General features: G+C 40.5%; 1 pseudogene; it reads right to left on the bottom strand.

Annotated features, from left to right (window-relative positions):
* Window positions 1-4,716: 4,716 nt before the first annotated feature.
* On the bottom strand, window positions 4,717-4,784 carry LOC128780629 (U4 spliceosomal RNA; annotated as a pseudogene).
* Between the last annotated feature and the right edge of the window lie 2,091 nt (window positions 4,785-6,875).

Genomic DNA, 6,875 nt, shown 5'->3' with positions numbered 1-6,875 from the left:
AATTTACGTAAAAAAGTAATAAAAACCCTACATACCAAACCAAAATCTTTCTGCTATCAAAAATGATAAAAGCCTCAAATTGTTTCTCAACCAAAGGTGACTTTTGCCCCCTCAAGGGGGCTTGAGGCAATGTGCTGAGTCATCCTAGATTGTCCTGAGGTGAAGGGAAGCCAGGGTGTTGGCAGTGAATAGAGGTCATGGATGCTAATAAGCACCTACAATGCAGAGGACAATCCCCCAGGAAAATGATTTATGTGGCCCAAAAGGTCCATAGTGCTGAGAATGACAAACCCTGTTCTGTATCCTGAAGAGTCCCTTAGAATACAAACAGCATGTCCCTTTGCATCCTATGTCTGAAATGCTGCCTTTCTTGGAACAGGAAGCATGGAAGCTAAAACTTAAAGAATAACAAAGGCCAGCCATCTGACAAATGTCGGGGAGAAGTGTCCTAGACAATAGATCAGGAGGCAAAGGAAGATCCGTCCACTTAGGAGCCCGAATCACACTGTGATTAAACACAGTAGCCATCTGAGGATCCCTGCTTCTCTCCACTGCTCCTATGTCACCGTAATAACTTCTTCATAATGTCTCTTAGAACAAAGATTCTTACTCTGTTAGATTCCACATTTCACCGTCTCAAGTTTTCCTCTTTGAAAATGTGGACATTTGCCACACTCTGTGTTCCTCAGATTACCTGCCCGGGGCACATTCCCTGTAACAAAATACTTGGACACACAACACCATGCTTCCAGGCCCCAAACTCATTTAAAATGCTAAGAAGGATGTTACTATTTTATTGAGTATGTATGACTAACAAAGAAAATTTTTCTGTCTCCTCACATTACCTCACTTCCTGTGTTCTTTCAGGCTTTAACTATTTCTAGGTCACCTACAGCTACAACCATGTGACAATCATTATTGCATGAGGCATGTTTACCTTCATAACTCATGAGAATTGATGAAAAATAATCACAAATAGAATTTAGTGCACTGATGGGAAAATAACATGCAGAAATAAATATGTAGAAATAGTAAAGTAAATATATAATTTTTTAAAACAACTCAAAAAACCAGGTAAAAAAAACAAACCTGGGAATAAACTTAACAACGACATACAGGATCTGTATGAATGAAATTGGAAATTGCCACCCAATAACAGAAACTTTAGCAAATGAAAAATATCATCTTGTTTTTGGGTTAAAAATGGGTATCATTGTATATCCATAGACCAAAGTTATCCATAACTGAAATATACTCTAGATAAATATAGAAAAGTGGTCCCACAAGAAGTGGTCAGCTAAATTGGGACCTGAGACATGTACCCCAGAAACAGTCTGGCCCCCTTTTCTGCTCCCCATAGGGTGGCTGTATCTACCCCTCACCCCCCTCACCTCATAGCCCCGACACAGCTCAGCTCCTGTCCCTGGATTGCGTTGCTTGCATCAGCTTAGGCTGTGAACAACACCTCCGGACCACAGCGACCAGCAGCCACCGGCAGCCGGCAGCACCTAACTTCCAGCAGCACCTAACTTCCAGCGCGCGTGCTTGCTCATCTCTCCCCCAGAATTGCCAGCCCCTCACGCCCCCCAGCCTAAATTTGCCTCCCACCAAGCCCTGCCCACATCTGTGGCCCCCTCTCACCTCCAGGCCAGTCCTAACTCTGACCTTAGACAGCCCCCGCCCCTCATTAGTAGGTTTCATTTTTAGTGGTCCATTTCAACCAAAACAGCCAGGAATCAAGTATACTTGTGAACATGCTGTTTAATGAAAAAATACATTAATAGTATATACTTTATAAAATTAAGGACATCTCTGAAAAAGAACTTGTTCAGACAATAAAAAGAAAAGACACAAACTGGAAGAACATGTCAATTACCTAAACTATAGGGTGAAAGAAGATTGAAAGTGAAAGAATGGGAACAGATACACAGGATGCTGCAAAAGGAGCTTTACAGTTGTTCACATGGAAAAAAACATCATAATTATTAAATAATAAGGCAACATTAAGCTTGGTCTCTCTAAACCTACTTTTGCCCACCCTGTATTATGGAAACATAAACCACATGAAAATTACATAATAACATGCAGTAGACTTGAAGGTAAAAAGCAGGACTACAGAGGATGAGTACTTCCTATCAAAAAGTTTAATTTACCCGGAATATCCAAATTCACCATGTACTTAATGTCATAAACTTAAATTATATACAACACAGACACAAACAAAAATTTATAATCCGAATAGATTTAACAAACCTACCTCATCAGGAATACAGCATTCCTCTTTCAGAAACAAGAGACCACCTCAAAAAAATTCAATGAGAATATGAGAAACACCATGAGCAGCAAATTGGATTCAACATTCACAGGTAACCGACTATACACAGCTTTTCCTGCTGGCCGGCCCTGAGGTGTTATTCCCAAAATGACCACGAGATGGCAGCAGAGATGCATGCTTACAACGTTTTTTACATTGACCATATTGTAATGAAGTTTTTAAAAAATTTCCAAGCATTGAAATTACATGAAGTTTCTCGCTCTCACTGTAGATAATTTAGAAGTCACCTGTAAATGTCACCAGAAAATTCTTACACTTACAAGATATGAAATACACTTCTAAATATCCCTCAAAATGAATCACAATTGAAGTTAAAAAATCATTCCAACTGAATATTTAAAATAATGCATTAAAAATGTATGTGAAAACACAGTGACAAATCTGCACATTAGTGGGAAACAGTTGCAAGTTCACATGTTCTATATCCATATTACAAACCCAGAAAAATAAATTAAATCCAGAGAAAGTAGAAGAATGGAAATAGGCAAGGAGAGATGTCTGGAAGGGTATATAGTTAAAACAATAGCAGTTGTTACCTGTTTGGGTAGTATTTTGAATTAATTTTTATTTTTCTCTATAATTTAAGTAAGCTGCCACAAAAAAAGGCAGTCTCAGTTTGGGTAAAGAGAGAGAGAGAGAGAGAGAGAGAGAGAGAGAGAGAGAGAGAGAGAGGGAGAGAGAGAGGGAGAGAGAGAGAAGGTAAAAGAGGAAAACTTGGCATAATTTAAGAATAAAAATAACCTACACAGCTCTGGTGACAACACCAGAGGCCTTTTCTCTGCTCACCCAGCCCGATCTCCTCACTAGGAGGGACCCTTTTTCCAATGTGCGTTGCTTTGTTTGCAAATGCAGCCAAGCAGAGAGGAAATGACAGGACCAGACCAGAAAGAGCAGAGAAACGCTGAGCAGCACAGGGTGAGGGGGAACTTGCCCCGGGGCTGCCTCACTTCAGGGCCCCCTCACAACCATGACGCTTTCACAACTAAGCAGCAGCACCACTGGGCTGACCCACAGAGGTGCTGCCTTATGATTCACCTGGAACAACTGAGCTTTCTAACAGCCTTGCTGCGCTCACAACCATTACTTTCAAAACGGAGCTATTTGCACTACATAACGTTTCCTTCTTCCCCACACCCCAACTCCGGAACTCCTGCTGGCATTGAATTGGAGCCAATGAACATCACTTCACAGATGCCAGATGCCACAGACAGACTCAGGACAGAACACAGGCCCTTGGGTCCAAACCTGGACCCCGGAGCAGACCCAGAACCAAAAGCTGAACCCCACACCCCGGCCCCAATCCCAAAACTGTCCCTACAACCCAGGTCAGATCATGGACCCTGAATGCCAAACAGTGGACACCAGAGACTGACAGGGAACCCTGGACACCAGGTTCCATACATCAGACCCTAGAGCCAGAGCTGCACCAACATCAACAACAAACACCAACTCAGGACGTGAAGCCGCACCATAAGAGACTCCAGATCCCAGACACACAGATTCAACCTCAGGCCACAGACCCAGGAAACAGAACCCAGATCTGTAACCAGGACCCCACAGCCACACTCCAGGGTTACAGCTGGACAATGGAGCCCAGTTGCCACATGCAGGAGCAGAACCGAGTCCTCACAATGTAAACAGAACCAGGAGCCCATAAAGAACATTCCTGAATCTCTAACTCCAAGCAGCTGGCCTCAGAAACAGGTTTTCATGCCAATGTAAGTGTACAAGAGAAGAAAATAACTCCCAGCACTACTAAATTATACCAAGCCCTGCAGAAATAGACCAAAAAGGCTGACAGAGCAAAAAATAATAATAATGCTTACTTCCGCCAGGAGATGTCCATGATCTCTCAGAGACTACACTTTCCAGAAGTTACTGTCCCAGCCATGAATGTCACATGGCTGGATAACCAAACCTGTGGGGATTAAAAAATTATTTTTTATCATACCTTCTACATTCTCACAGCTAAGATGACAATCAAATCAAATTAATCTGATTAATGGGAGGTATTCAATGTCTAATACATGGACAAGCGGAATTCACATTCAAATGAATACCAAATAAATTGAGGTGATATTGGGTATATAGGGGATTTGGGAATATGGAAGAACAGCGTCTTAGATTTCAACAGTGAAATGGGGGACATGCAGGTAATTTAGGAAAAAAGCCAGCATACCTGGCAGGTTGATTTCTGTTCGGCAACTCCCAAAACTTTAAGACACGAGGAGACGGTAAGAGGGTCAACAAGCTCTTGCTAGGAGTGTCACTGTCTGAAGCTGAGGTGATGGTGCTGAAGCTCTCTTCCTAAACCAAACTGTGGCCACTAAACCTCTTAGGAAGAAATGAGATGACAATCCTAAGTAATTTCTCAGTCTTCCCTTTCTTTTAGCAAATATCGCGCCTCAGATAAACCTCATTGGCTACGATACTGCCACTGCGCAAAGCTCAGCCTTCCCTTCCTTAACAGCCAGTTTAAAATCAACGTGCCAAGTGCAAAATGTTAGCCCACTTCATTGCCACCTTTGAAACTTCAAATACAAGTTGTATATCCACAAGCTACATTAGAACGTTGTTCCATATTTCACTGATATAACCATTCTGTTCTGAGAATAAGTTACTTTACTTAAATTGTTACATCTTTCTTAAGTAAATGGTGACGTACATGTACTCCCCAAATTCACCTCATATTAAACACCTGACTGCTTGCTTACCTGGTGGGGAAACAACCTTTCTTGTGACCTCAACTATCTTTGGGCTGGTCTAATAATCCAACAGGTATGACACAGGTTAGCAAATGAAAATGGCCAAATGTAAGATATGCATAGGCGGGAGAACCTCACTTACAGGAGAGAGTCAGAAACCCCACACACAGAAGAGCATAAATGAGACAGCGATGATGTGAGGTGCCATGGTTATTTTCTATGATAAAAATATCTCCTTACATATGTGGGAAAATATTTGTGATATAATACAAGGTGCTGGAACCACTGAACGGGAAAATTATTGGGCCCCCTACATGACATCCTCCACCAAGATCAATTCTTTAATTGATTTTACCATCCACTCATAACTAACATAAAACAGAGCTATCTGAAAGATACCAAGAGATCTAAAGTGAAAGAATGGGGAAAATATAGTACACGAACATTAACCAAATCAAAATGATATCACATATAGTAGACTTGGAGGCAAAAAAACCCCCAAAACCCCACTACATATAAAAAGGACTTCATATCAGTAAGTTCAATTTATCAGTTACTTTCAAATTTTTATTCACTTAATAACATAAATTCAAAATTATATAGAACAGAGCTACAAAGAAAAATAGACTAATAATCATTATAGGAGATTTACCAAAACTCTCCCTGTTTCAGAACCAATGAAGCCCACAAAAATATAGTAAAAAATATTTTTTAAAAAACATGAGAAGCAAATTGCATTCAATGTGCACAAGTCCTTCGCTACACCCCAAAACTGCAGATTACAGATGCTTTCCAAGTACCATGGAGACGTTTATAAAAACTGACCATATTGTAATATAAAGCAAGTTCCAACAAATTTTAAAGGACTGAAATGTGTTTGTGTGTGTGTGTGTGTGTGTATATACACACACACACATATTTCTTGCTCTCACTGCCATTAATCAAGAAATCAGTAACGAGATAACTAGAAATTACTTACATTTACAAATTACGAAATATACTTCTAAATGACCACCCCAAAATAAATCACAACTGGATTTAGAAAATAATTTGCATGGAATGATAGTAAAACCACACACCTGGGTACATCATCATTAAGTTACCCAACATTAATGATAAAGAGATAATCTTAGAAGCAGCAACTGAAAGAAGAGATTTACCTACAAACGGGTGCCCATAATGCTATCAGCTGATTTCTCAAAAGAAACCTTGCAGGCAAGAAGGGGCTGGAAAGAAGTATTCAAAGTCATGACAGGCAAGGACCTCCACCCAAGATGACTCTATCCAGCAAAGCTATCATTCAGAATGGAAGGGCAGATAAAGTGCTCCCCAGATAAGGTCGAGTTGAAGGAGTTCATCACCACCAAGCCCTTATTCTATGAAATGTTAAAAGGACTTATCTAAGAAATTGAAGAACATCCACAACTATGAACAGTGAAATGACAACAAACTCAGATGAACAACTGAACCAAAAAGAAAACCAAAACTAAGCAAACAACTAGAACACGAACAGAATCAGAGAAATGGACTTCACATGGAGGGATTTCAGCGGGGAGGGGGAGGGGAAGAATAGAGGGACAAAGGTACCGAGAAGAAGCAGCATAATTAGTAGGCACAAAATAGATGGCGAGAGATGAAAAATGGTATAGGAAACAGAGAACTCAAAGAACTTATATGTACAACACATGGACATGAATTAAGGGGAGAGAGGAATGCTGGAGGGTAAGGGGTGCAGGGAGGAGGGGGGAAAAGGGGAGGGAAATTGGGAAAACTGTAATAGCATAATCAATAAAAACTTTTTTAAAAAAACAAAGTAAGTAAATACATAAATGTAA

The sequence above is a fragment of the Desmodus rotundus genome, chromosome 3 (genome assembly GCF_022682495.2).
Source record: "Desmodus rotundus isolate HL8 chromosome 3, HLdesRot8A.1, whole genome shotgun sequence".
Classification (NCBI taxonomy): Eukaryota; Metazoa; Chordata; class Mammalia; order Chiroptera; family Phyllostomidae; genus Desmodus; species Desmodus rotundus.
The sequence above is the reverse complement of the archived record's forward strand: the minus strand, read 5'-3'. Positions and strand labels throughout refer to the sequence as shown.